Source organism: Ranitomeya imitator, chromosome 5 (genome assembly GCF_032444005.1).
Source record: "Ranitomeya imitator isolate aRanImi1 chromosome 5, aRanImi1.pri, whole genome shotgun sequence".
NCBI classification, from domain to species: domain Eukaryota; kingdom Metazoa; phylum Chordata; class Amphibia; order Anura; family Dendrobatidae; genus Ranitomeya; species Ranitomeya imitator.
The window spans coordinates 134091883-134105565 of NC_091286.1; the positions used below are offsets into that span (position 1 = coordinate 134091883).

At 40.7% G+C, this 13683-nt stretch overlaps 1 protein-coding gene across 5 annotated transcripts in view; it reads left to right on the forward strand.

Annotated features, from left to right (window-relative positions):
• STXBP5 (syntaxin binding protein 5) overlaps positions 1-13683 on the forward strand; it is a 544022-nt gene that overhangs the window by 464832 nt on the left and 65507 nt on the right. The gene's annotated exons all lie outside the window — the stretch shown is intronic.

The window sequence follows — 13683 nt, forward strand, 5'->3', positions numbered from 1 at the left end:
AAGTACACATTTAGTATCGCCGCATCTGTAACAACCCGACCTATAAAACTGGCCCACTAGTTAACCCCTTCAGTAAACACCGTAAGGAAAAAAAAAGAGGCAAAAAACAACGCTTTATTATCATACCGCCGAACAAAAAGTGGAATAACACGCAATCAAAAAGACATATATAAATAACCATGGTACCGCTGAAAATGTCATCTTGTCCCACAAAAAACGAGCCCGTCATACAGCATCATCAGCAAAAAAATAAGTTATAGTCCTCAGAATAAAGCAATGCAAAAATAATTATTTTTTCTATAAAATAGTTTTTATCGTATAAAAGCGCCAAAACATAAATAAATGATATAAATGAGGTATCGCTGTAATCGTACTGACCCGAAGAATAAAACTGCTTTATCAATTTTACCAAACGTGGAACGGTATAAACGCCTCCCCCAAAAGAAATTCATGAATAGCTGTTTTTTTTGGTCATTCTGCCTCACAAAAATCGGAATAAAAAGCGATCAAAAAATGTCACGTGCCCGATAATGATACCAATAAAAACGTCAACTCGTCCCGCAAAAAACAAGACCTCACATGACTCTGTGGACTCAAATATGGAAAAATTATAGCTCTCAAAATGTGGTAACGCAAAAAATATTTTTTGCAATAAAAAGCGTCTTTCAGTGTGTGACGGCTGCCAATCATAAAAATCTGCTAAAAAACCCGCTATAAAAGTAAATCAAACACCCCTTCATCACCCCCTTAGTTAGGGAAAAATTAAAAAAATGTATTTCCATTTTCCCATTAGGGTTAGGGCTAGGGTTAGGGCTAGGGTTAAGGCTACAGTTAGGGTTGGGGCTAAAGTTAGGGTTAGGGTTTGGATTACATTTACGGTTGAGATTAGGGTTAGGGGTGTGTCTGGGTTAGAGGTGTGGTTAGGGTTCACCGTTTGGTTTAGGGTTAGGGGTGTGTTTGGATTAGGGTTTCTGTTATAATTGGGGGGTTTCCACTGTTTAGGCACATCAGGGGATCTCCAAACGCGACATGGCGTCCAATCTCAATTCCAGCCAATTCTGTGTTGAAAAAGTAAAACAGTGCTCCTTCCCTTCCGAGCTCTCTTGTGTGCCCAAACAGGAGTTTACCCCAACATATGGGGTATCGGCGTACTCAGGACAAATTGGACAACATCTTTTGGGTTCCAATTTCTCCTATTACCCTTGGGAAAATGCAAAACTGGGGGCTAAAAAATAATTTTTGTGGGAAAATTGTTTTTTTTATTTTCACGGCTCTACGTTATAAACTATAGTGAAACACTTGGGGGCTCAAAGTTCTCACAACACATCTAGATAAGTTCCTTGGGGGGTCTAGTTTCCAAAATGGGGTCACTTGTAGGGGGTTTCTACTGTTTAGGTACATTAGGGGCTCTGCAAACGCAATGTGACGCCTGCAGACCATTCCATCGAAGTCTGCATTCCAAATGGCGCTCCTTCCCTTCCGAGCCCTCCCATGCACCCAAACGGTGGTTCCCCCCCACATATGGGGTATCAGCGCACTCAGGACAAATTGGACAACAACTTTTTGGGGTCCAATTTCTCCTGTTACCCTCGGAAAAATACAAAGCTGGGGGCTAAAAAATAATTTTTGTGGGAAAAAATGTTTGTTTTATTTTTACGGCTCTGCATTATAAACTTCTGTAAAGCCCTTGGTGGGTCAAAGTGCTCACCACACATCTAAATAAGTTCCTTAGGGGGTCTACTTTCCAAAATGGTGTCACTTGTGGGGGGTTTCAATGTTTAACATGGCGTTCCATCTCAATTCCTGTCAATTTTGCATTGAAAAGTCAAACGGCGCTCCTTCCCTTCCGAGCTCTCCCATGCGCCCAAACAGTGGTTTACTCCCACATATGGGGTATCAACGTACTCAGGACAAATTGTACAACAACTTTTGTGGTCCAATTTCTTCTCTTACCATTGGTAAAATAAAAAATTGGGGGCGAAAAGATAATTTTTGTGAAAAAAAAATGATTTTTTATTTTTACGGTTCTGCATTATAAGCTTCTGTGAAGCACTTGGTGGGTCAAAGTTTGGGGTCCATTTACTCCTGTTATCCTTAGTAAAATAAAAACAAATTTGAGCTGAAGTACATTTTTTGTGAAAAAAAGTTAAATGTTAATTTTTATTTAAACATTCCAAAAATTCCTGTGAAACACCTGGAGGGTTAATAAACTTCTTGAATGTGGTTTTGAGCACCTTGAGGGGTGCAGTTTTTAGAATGATGTCACACTTGGGTATTTTCTATCATATAGACCCCTCAAAATGTCAGTTTTTTTCACAAATAAACGCAGGTAATATCAAAGAAATTTTTACCACTATCATGAAGTACAATATGTCACGAGAAAACAATGTCAGAATCAACGGGAGCCGTTGAAGCGGTCCAGAGTTATAACCTCATAAAGGGACAGTGGTCAGAATTGTAAAAATTGGCCCGGTCCATAACGTGCAAACCACCCTTGGGGGTAAAGGGGTTAAAAGCTCGGAATCAAGTATGACCCCAAGGTAGCGGGCATGTTGCTTGGGAGCAATGGTGAACCACACATGGAAATGGCAATGTCGAGGAGGGTAGGTTAGTAGAGGGAGAGAACATGAGGAGTTCAGTTTGGTCGGTTCAGTTTCAGACTGAGGACATGATGTTAGAGATAGCGGTAAGACAATCACTGGTGTTTTCTAAAAAGGCAGGCGTGATATCAGGAGAAGTGGTGTATAATTGGGTGTCATCAGCATAGAGATGGTACTGGAAACCAAATCTATTAATTGTTTGACCAAAAGGGGCAGTATACAAAGTGAAGAGGAGGGGGCCTAGAACCTATCCTTGATGAACCCCAACAGTAAGGGGAAGATGAGAGGAGAAGGAGCCAGCAAAGGATACAGTGAAGGAGCAGTCAGAGAGAGAACCAGGAGTGCTTGTTCATGATCATGCTTCTCGGCCAAGCAGTTGAGACACACATCTCACTCTGCTTCTTCAGTCTGCAAATCTGTCCTGAGGCACGTGCTTAGAATGGGTTGCAGCTTTAAATATGTGATGGAGTCCATTTTGATCACATTTTCAGAGAACCCGATTAGTCATAGCCATTTATATCAATGGTTTCTTTCCAAACTCCATTCTGATAAAGTTTTGCAACATTTTGAAAAGTTGAAAATAAATTTGGTTAAATGGCGATTACCTTCCATCCTTCCCCCTCAAAAAATGAAAACAAGTAAAGTTAGATAATAAAGCATAACCTAAGTCACTACTAAAACCATTTTAATTCTAGAAGAAAAGCGGACAGACAACAATGAACCATGGCCCTAATGTGTTATTGATTTAAGATAAGATTTCAATGTTCTGCTAAAATCAAGATGCAGATTTGTATATCTGTACTTCTCATGTACTTGGATGCAGATACAGTTTTACATTTATTGGCTCATTAGAAGAATTTTACAGGAAGGGAAAGTGCTCCTGCCCATGCGAGGAAACCAGGGGCCGGAGCTTCAGAAGAATGGGAGAATCTTAAAATAGGATCTTAAAATATAAAGTGGAATATTTAGCTCTGTTCAAAAGTTTTTTTACTTGACCAATATTTTACCCACAGGTGAAAGCGGCTAAAAGTTTATTTACACAAACAGATAATTGTTTATAAGATGAACAATGCAATCATAACTCACGACTAACTGTTAGACACGTATTTATACAGGATGAGCATCGTAAATGAAAAGTTTGAATAGCAATCGTTATATTTTACATCTTGCACTTTATTCATAGATACATATTTAGGGCGTGAATTATTTTGTCGGTAAAGTCGTGAAATGAGCAAACAATCTCCATTTACATTACAGTTTTCAAAGGCTGTTCAAAAAAATTTTTTGCTCGCCTAAACTGATACATGCCTGATAAACAAGTGTTTTTAGACGAATAATTCAGTCACTCAATGCATTTGCATTACACAATTACTGTGAACAATGGGTTGTTAGCGTTAGAATCTGACAGAAAATCGACCAGTGTAACATATTCTAATATTTGACAGCATTGTTTTGTTCCGAAAAGAATTGGTCCTAACTTCTAACTATATTTCTCGATTTAAAGGGGTATTCCAATCTCCAAGATCCTATCCCAATACTTACTAGGTGTATTAATAATATAATATTACCAAACTCGGTGCTGCAGCTGCTAACCCCATTTGTCTGGTACGCTGACACTGAATAGGGCTCCGTTCAGACTAAGAAGTTAAGCTTGAGTTCACTGCAGAAGGGTACCTACGCAGAGATTCAAATAGGGACAGTGTTCATGGTTCTGGCCACACCTGGACCAGGGGAGTTTGGGAACAAGACCTGGCCACACTGGGACCAGGGGTTCGGGACGCTGGCCACACCAGGATCAGACCAACAATTAACCTGTAGAGGAGACTTCCTACTAAAGAATGCTGTTGCATCGGCAACTCCCCAAGGGAGATTGAGTCTTTTATACAGGATGACTCTCAGATTTTGGCTCGGAGCCATCCTGCAGGTGAACTAATTATACTACATGCCTCTCAGCAACAGGCTGTGGGCATTTTACTATATGTGCGCTGCACTTTTAAGAAGGGGGAAGCGAATGCGCTGCCAGGAAGTGCAGCGTGCACAAATTGTGCCAGCAGATGAGGACCACACTGCGGGGCCTGAGCAGTGAGTATGCCAGCGTCCCTGCATGGAGGGGGAGGGAAGGCCATGCAGGGAAGCTGGCAATAGTGTTAAGATAGGCTCAACCTATAAAGCGATTGCATATTGCTGGGATATGTCATCACTTCATGAACAGTGGGGGTCTGGCTGCAGTCTTTCTGTATGCTGGTGTAGTTTTCATTGCATAGGACATTCCTTACCACCCAGCTGTGCACAGAAGTGCCTCTGATTCTATTCACCTGAAATACCCACATTGCCTTTCCCTGCACTGACCTTGGCTGTGAAGGCAAAACACAGTCAATGGTGTCAACTCCACTAACTGTGTGTCTTTCATTAGAAGATTTAAACCAGCAGTTGTGCTAAACCTGCTCTTCAGCACAAAGCTGATCAGCAGGTTTGAGACTGCTGGGGACCCTGGCAAAATTGCAATGGGAATCTGCCACAGCCTATATATTTTGTAACAGGTAAAATATTCTGTTACATGTCTGAAGCTTTTAGCAGCTGCTTTCCATTAGCAGGTTGTCTCCTATGGACAATTTGTGCCCATATTCACATAATCAAGGAAGCCGCCACTTTGGATTTCCCAAAACTTAGACTGGATAGCTGTCATATAAGAGAGTCCCTATCTCTAGAAGTTCCTACCTGCTCATGTCTTACATAGTCGGCCACCAATTTGAACGGCTGGTAAATATTGCTCCTTTCATTGCAGCTACTGCATATTTAAGCATGTATAAAACAGAGCAGTGATTTTTACAGTGTGGTGACAACAAGTTGCAGTAAAAAGCAGCCTTTCTGTAACCTTTGCAGATTTGCAAAAAAAACGCAATTTTAAAGAAACAGAAGTTATAGATGCAAACACTTCAATCTGTTATTTGTGTTCAACCTAGTCACAAAGTATCACAGAGAAAATGATGTAAGTGCCCAAAAGGAAATATATAATTCACCGACAAGCAGCACTAAATAAACAAATCCAATACACAATAAAACGTAACATTTACTATTAATAAAGATAAAAAAACGACAACATTCACGACCTAAAAAACGTCCAATGTTTAGCTGAAAAAAGATACAGGGTGCACTCAGTCCCTAATATACTGGCTATCTGTGCCCTACCTTGCTGCGGAGGTTGGCACCCTATAAATCCTGCGCAATGGTGCCTCCGCTCAATGTAGGCTCGCCCTGACTCACCCTGAACAACCCTAAAGTGTGGGAAAAATAGACAAACAGCAGACCATACAGACAGACAAACAAATAGAATTGACCAGTGTGCTATATAATAGGGGCACAGAATAACGATAAAGTGCAAGTGTGCTGTAATAAATCTTCAGTAACGCACACTCAATATATATTTGCACATATCCCCATATGGCCTATAGCCTATTGCACTGTCCCTAGATGCACACTACCTGCTTGCGGGGGTTGGCACCCTAAATATTCTGCGCAAATGGCGCCCCCGCTCCTGTCGTCTGGCCCTAGTAAGCCCTAACACTGCCAAATGGCAAAAACCGAAAAGGTACAAAAAAGCAGGCCCGAGCGTACAGTCATTTAGGAGGATACACTATAGCACCCAATCATAGACGTGTACAAGAAACACATAATATGCATAAATCCCCAGTATCTAGATAATACATAAACACAACACAATAAACATGCTTATCTCAGTATGTTCATCTTGACGCGTTTCTCCGAGGTCGGTTCATCAGGAGACATACTAGAAAAATATCACTTATCTGAATGAAGGGTAAGAAGATAAGTCACTTCAGAGGAAGTGTGCGATGCAGTAGTGGGGAACAATGTCCATCCCTGACCACAAGTTCCAATCAGCCTTGCGCACGTAGTATCCACTGCGCTTTATATATCATGCCACTAACCTCCTCATAGTGCCCATCAGCGTCCTGTGACCCACGCTAGTGCAATAACTTCCGGGTCCTTAACCTGCTGCAGGAGATTACTCACTGCGCAAGTGCCAGTCTACGGCTGTCCTAACGTCGGCGCTTCTCCTCTGGAACGCAAATGCGTATCATTCTGCGCATGCCCCGTTACTCTCACTGTCTGTGAGAGAACGGTCGCTACTCAACAACGTCATATGTCAGCGCCTCAAAAGTATGACGCTCATTGTAACGCAACAGCGTGCCATACAGCGCAGGCGCATAAGCACTCCCAATTAAGACACCCCTATGGGACTATAAAGTTAAGTCTTAGCGCTGGAGCGTTACCAATGCGCATGTGTTAGAAAAAGGCATACATTGCCCAAAGGAAACCACCGCAATGAATTTAAATACTATAGATAAGTACTTTCAAGAACTTACCCATTACAAAGGGAATATATTAAGTATATAGTTATACAGAGTATGCCAAAAAGAACACTTATATGTAAACCTCCCTACCATTTATTAGACCGTGCACTACCAGATACATAAATGGATAAAAATAAAGCTAAATGATAATGACCAACCCCACTCTTGGGACAATGGGTCATGGGTTTATATTCCATAAGATATTCTCAATAAGAGAGCGGGTTAGCAGAAACTCACACAAAACAGCCAAATTGCAATTGATCATTCAAGCCCTGTGGTTTCATACTTTTCATCCGAATTATCCATTTTGCCTCTTTTTGCAAAATTAGACGATCCTAGTCTCCACCCCTAACCGGTGGTGTGATCACTTCAATCACTGAAAAACTACAGCACTTCTAATCACCCCATGTGTCCCCCTAATATGATTGGAAATAGGGGTATCTCGTCCGTTAAGTATGTCTCCTATATGTTTGCCTACCCTCCTGCGCAGCTCCCGTTTTGTTTTACCCACGTAATCCATGGGGCAGCTGCACTGGAATAGGTAGACCACCCCTTCTGTCTTACAGTTGGCAAATTGCCTCATATCATAGATCTTACCAGTGCAAGAACTTACAAAAGTACAACTCCTAGAGACATATTTGCAAAATTTGCATTTTCCACATTTAAAGGTGCCATTATGTCTTTTTTCCAACCAAGTAGGAGACTTCTTTTGAGGGAAGAAGGCACTATGGACCAATTGGTCACGAATTGATCTCCCTCTTCTATATGTGATAGATGGTACATCAGGGACTATATCCCGTAAGGCTGGGTCCATTTTTAAAATTCCCCAATGTTTCTGGATCACATTCTTGACCTTATACGATTGGTTATCAAAAGTAACTATAATTCTAAGATCGTCACCACCTTCCTCCGTTGCTTTTTTAACAAGCAGTGGGGCTCTCTCCTTAGTACTTGAGTTCTTAAAGGCCTCATTTAGGACCCCCAACGGGTATCCCCTATCAACAAATTTATCCCTCAAGTCTCCCACCTGTCGGTAAAAGGCAGAGTCAGTGGGACAGTTTCTTCTCATACGTAGGTATTGACCCCTCGTTATACCCCTCCTCAAGGCTGCAGGATGATGGCTCTCCCAACGTAATAGATTATTAGTGGCAGTAGGTTTGTAAAATGTTTCAGTAACAATCCGGCCTGTGCTGCCCCTAGAAATTTTCAGATCCAAAAAATTAATAGTCTCGTTGGAACTCATAGGTCAACCTAAGACCAATTGCATTGTTATTGAGTTCATCTACAAATTTGGAGAATGATGACACATTACCTTACCATAATACAATTACATCATCTATGTACCTACCCCAAAATAATATTTGGGGTTTCCACCAAAATGTGTCGTCCTCACCAAAAACTGATTGGTCCTCCCACCAGCCCAGGAATAAATTAGCATACGTGGGAGCACAAGGGCTCCCCATAGCTGTACCCCTGAGCTGGTGGAAGAACCCTCCCCCAAAAGCAAAAAAATTGTGCTTGAGCACGAATTCAAGTAGTCCAACAATGCACTGATTGTGTCGGGACAACTGTGTACCCCTTGATGTCAGGAAAATACTAGCAGCCATACGGAATATTACTGTAAAGCGCCTCCACATCTATGGAGGCGAAGCACACATCATCGCTAAGGACTATGTCCTCAAGCCTGAGGAGGAGATCCGAGGAGTCCCTAACGTAGGAGGGTAATGAGACCACAAAAGGTCTTAACACTCTATCAATGTACACACTAGTGTTCTGCGTGATTGAATCAATCCCAGCGACTATTGAGCGGCCTTTTAGTGGGCTCAAGCCCTTATGCACCTTCGGCAGTGAATAAAACACAGCCAACACTGGAAATTTTGGAAGCATAAAGTCATACTTGTTCTTTGATATTAACCCAGCATTATTTGTCTCAGTCAAAAGTATTTTCAGATCCTCCATAAACTCATTGGTAGGGTCTTTTTTTAGAGGTCTATACGTGGATGTGTCTATAAGAATATTATCACACAACCTAGTCACAACCATAATTAGTAATTGTTGTCCTGTTAGCATGTCGCACTGTACACTCCCTGACAGAAGTTATGTCGCTTACCCATGTTATGTAAATAAAAGCTTATAACCTGACATTAAATTCATCCTTTTGTTGTATAAATTATCCTTTTGAAAGCTGAAAGCCTCCGAAATGTGGTTTAGGTTAAGAAAACAAATTGGCATCAATGCAGAAATATTGATCAGTTAATGGACACAGAATGGTCAGATTTTGGAAAGACAAAAGTTTTGTCGCCTGGTCATATAATGCACCCAATCCTAGTTTACATCCTCACCTGTGCTCAGTAAATGATTGGTTAATTATTGTGTGCGTAGAAAAAGAAACCCAGGACCCCAGACCTTCACTTGAACTGAAACTTGAGCTCTGACAACATGCCAAAAATCCACCAAAGCCCGGATTATCAAGTGCTTGAAGACCAGATCCACTGCAGAGGTGGCTGGCACCTTTAATGTGTCTCAGCGTCAAGTACAAACAATTAAAAAAAGATTTGAAGAGACTGGAGATGTGTTTGACATGCCCCGGTCTGGCAGACCCCGCAAGACAACTGCTCAGGAGGAACGTTTGTTGGTTAGGAAATCCAAAGCAAGCCCCTCTTCCACTGCAGCAGAGCTCCAACAGGCCTGGTCACCTCAAGTCCCTGTGTCAACTAGAACAGTTTGTAGGATTCTGTCTCGAAATGGCCTCCATGGTCGAATCAGTGCCCAGAAGCCAGCACTAAACAAAAGGCAAATAAAAAACCTGTGTGGCATTTGCAAGGTCCCACAGCCTGCTAAACAGATGGATGCTGGAAAAGTGGCAGAAGTTGGATTTCTTTGATGAATCTTCAGTAGAATTACACCACAGCTGCCGCAAATACTGCAGGAGACCTACTGGAGCCTGTATGGATCCAAAATACACCCAGAAAACAGTTAAATTTGGTGGTGGAAAGATCATGGTCTGGGGTTACTATTCAGTATAAGAGTGTGCAAAACATTTGCAAGGTGGAAGGCAATATCAATAGCCTAAAATATCAAGAAGTATTAGCTACCTCTTATATTCCAAATCATAAAAGGAGTCAAATTCTGTAGCAGGATGGTGCTCCATCTCATACATCCATCTCTACAAAGTTCCTCCAGGCAAAAAAGATCAAGGTGCTCAACGACTGGCCAGCCCAGTCACCAGACATGAACATTACTGAGCATGTTTGGGGTAGGATGAAAGAGGATGCTTGGAAGACAAAACCAAAGAATCCAGATGAACTCTGGGAGGCATGTAAGACTGCATGCTGTGCTATTCCTGATGACTTCATTAATACATTGTATGAATCATTGTTGAACCGCATGAATGCAGTCCTTCAAGCTCATGGAAGTCACACAAAATATTAAATATGACTCTAATAGCACCACAACTTCATTCACCAATGTTATGCAACATACTGTATATTTGTTTTTGTTTGAATATCACATTACTTTGTGGGCGACAAAATGTTTGCCTTTGCCAAAATCTAACCATTCTGTGTCCATTAACTGATCAATATTTCTGCACTGATGCTGATTTATTTTCTTAACCTAAACCACATTTTAGAGGGTTTCAGCTTTCAAAAGAATAATTTGTACAACCAATGGATGAATTTAACGTCCGGTAATGAGCTTTTATTTACACAACCTGGATAAAGTGACATAACTTCTGTCAGGGAGTGTACAGCAAAGCCAAGAATATTTATTTTGTTTTATCTTGGAAAAGCTGTGATGTCTGTGCTTATTAGATGACCAGGAGCTGAAATAATCTGCTGCCTTTCACAACCATATGACTCGGTGATCCAAGTATTTTATCAATACTTGCGTTTAATACTTCAGTCTTGAACCAAATTCCCGCAGGAGTAAGATAAGCCAAGTTTATTAGGAGTTACAGCCTTCTTAATAAACTTGGCACATCCTATAACAACCTGTGCTTCAGAAAAAAAGAATCTGCTCCCGCTATCATCTGACGTAGATTCCAGCTTTAATGTATAATTAGGCTTGCATTATAAACTTGTTGCTCGGTTGTTGTGCACTGTTATTTGCAATGCCTCACTCACTTTTTTCACAAAAACATCCAGCTACCAATTTAACAACTTTTTGACTCCTGGAAACTGGTGGGTGCAGAAGGAATTATTAATTCCCCCAAATGTTTGCACCCAAATGATTTATCCATGTGACATGAAATATCAATGGTTACCATTGTAACCTACTTTACGTGGCCAACATGTCTTTATGGAATGGGGAAAGGGTGTGCACAGCAGTGATGCAGATCAGTTTTTTTGGAATAGATTTCTTTGTGTGCTCAATGTACAATAACATTGCACAATTTCTTTGTACACAAGAAACTTTTGATTTTTCTTAATTCTTGAATAGAGTCCTGGAATTGCAAGGAAGACAGACACTTCTGCATAATAGTATCATAATGAAGACTTATATTCTTTCAAACTCGAGACTCTGATTTATATTCAAGAAAAGAGGAGGGGGGGAGAGGAAAAGTTAGGAGCTTGACACGCCGAGATATGCATCTGTAAGCCGTTGCAAATGAATGTAACTGGTGGGTGCAGTACCTGCTGGTGATTTCAGCTGAAGTAGAAGAAAGGAAAAGGGAATATCCAGCACGTCCATCCAGTGTAAGTAAAATATCCAAAATTTATTGAAGCATTTTAAAAAACAATATTAAAAAAGAGAGAGGGAGACTCTCTCTGCCTGACGTGTTTCTGGCGCACCACGGCGCCCTTAGTCATAGGAACTAATACCATATAGATGAACAGGTTTATATATAGCAAGGAACCAATCACAGACATAGCAATCAATTGCATTGAAAAAGGCTGCAGCTAAACACACATAACAAGACTTTTTTCTCCTATTTCAAATACACTGAAATTGCATAAATATATACTTTAAATTGCCGCAAGATCTATCTGTTAGTTCAATATATGTAAAAAAGGTAATTCCTGTAATTCATACCGTGTGGATGTTTAGTGTCTAAAGTCAGAATCCGAAAGGCTTCCCGCAGTGCTAATTGTTTCTTCCAATCTCCACCTCTAGGTGACTGACTAACCCTTTCTATGCCAAAAAATGAAAAATCTGATAGGTCTCCTTTATGTACAGAAATAAAATGTTTCGTAGCCCCAGAATAGCCTGAATTATTATTTATATTTGCTATGTGTTATGAAATTCTTTTTTTGATTTTCCTTGTGGTGTAACCTATATAGCAAATGTTGCAAGCCTTACATTTTATGCAGTATATGACGTGGTCAGAATCACAATTAATAAATGATTTTATATTATAAGTAACATTGTGATTCGAGGAAAAAGTAGTTCTTTTGTTGTCTGCAAATTGGCAGACATTACATCTGTTGCCAGAACATTTAAAAAAACCTTTTATTGATAGCCATGATGTGGGAGTTTTTTTCTGGCGCACCATACTGGGAGACAAAATATTCCCCAGTGTGCAACCTCTCCTGGCCACTACTCTGCATCCATTCTGAAGAATTGTGCATAAAGATTTGTCCTGATTGACTACAGGGAGATATTTAAGAATGATCTGTTTAATTTTATTGTACTGACTGCTATAAGCGGTAGAAAAAGTAATCTGCGTTTCAGGAGCGGCACTTGCATTTTCACTGTCAGAATACAATAAATCAGCACGTGGAATTTTGGAAACATATCTGAATGCATGTCTTATATTAGATTTTTTATATCCCCTATCAAATAATCTATCAGAACTAAGATGACTTTCCTTGTGGAAACTTTCCTCACTAGAGCAAATTCTTCTCGCTCTCGTGAGCTCACCCCTAGGAATGGCATGAATGGTATGTCGAGGGTGTGCACTTGAAGACATCAGGATTGTGTTTCCAGAATTGTCTTTTCTATAAAGAGAAGTATTAACCCTATGTGTTGTATTGCTGCCTGTAAGGAGCACATCCAAGAATGAAACCTCGTTTGATGGAATGCCGCTGGTGAAACACAGGTTACACTTGTTGTTATTCAAATAGAGCATGAAATCAGAAAACTTAGTCACACCCCCTTGCCAAATTAGCAGAATATCATCCACAAATCTCCCATACCAATTAAGGTATGGGAGAAATGGATTATCATCTGTGAATATGTAGGTTTCTTCCCACCGTGCCATAAATAAAACGGCTAAAGATGGGGAGAATTTAGACCCCATAGGAGCACCCATGGTCTGGATGAAGTACTCATTTTGAAACATAAAAAATTATGCTTTAGTAAATAATGTAGAGACGCAAGAATGAACCATTTCAATGAATCTGAATAGCTACTATACTTACTTAGATGATGTTCAATTGCTGTCATAGCCAAAGAATGGGGAATGCATGAATATAAATATCATATGAAGAAATCAAACTTCACCAACTTAAGGTGGACACTGTCTCCGCCTTCGGACAAACTGAACATGAAGAGGAAGTCCAGGATCAGCTGCAACCCTGCCTTCATCTTCATGTTCAGTTCATACGAAGGCGGAGACAGTGATGCGAGCGCTGGTTGGGGGCCAGTGTCACAACACCGCTTCACAGCCTCGAGGAGAGTGAGTTTCAACACCGCTGGAACAGTGCCGGCACAGGAGGTGAGTATAAGCTTTAACATTTAGCTTAAGAAAGGGTTGTCCTAGTGGTGAG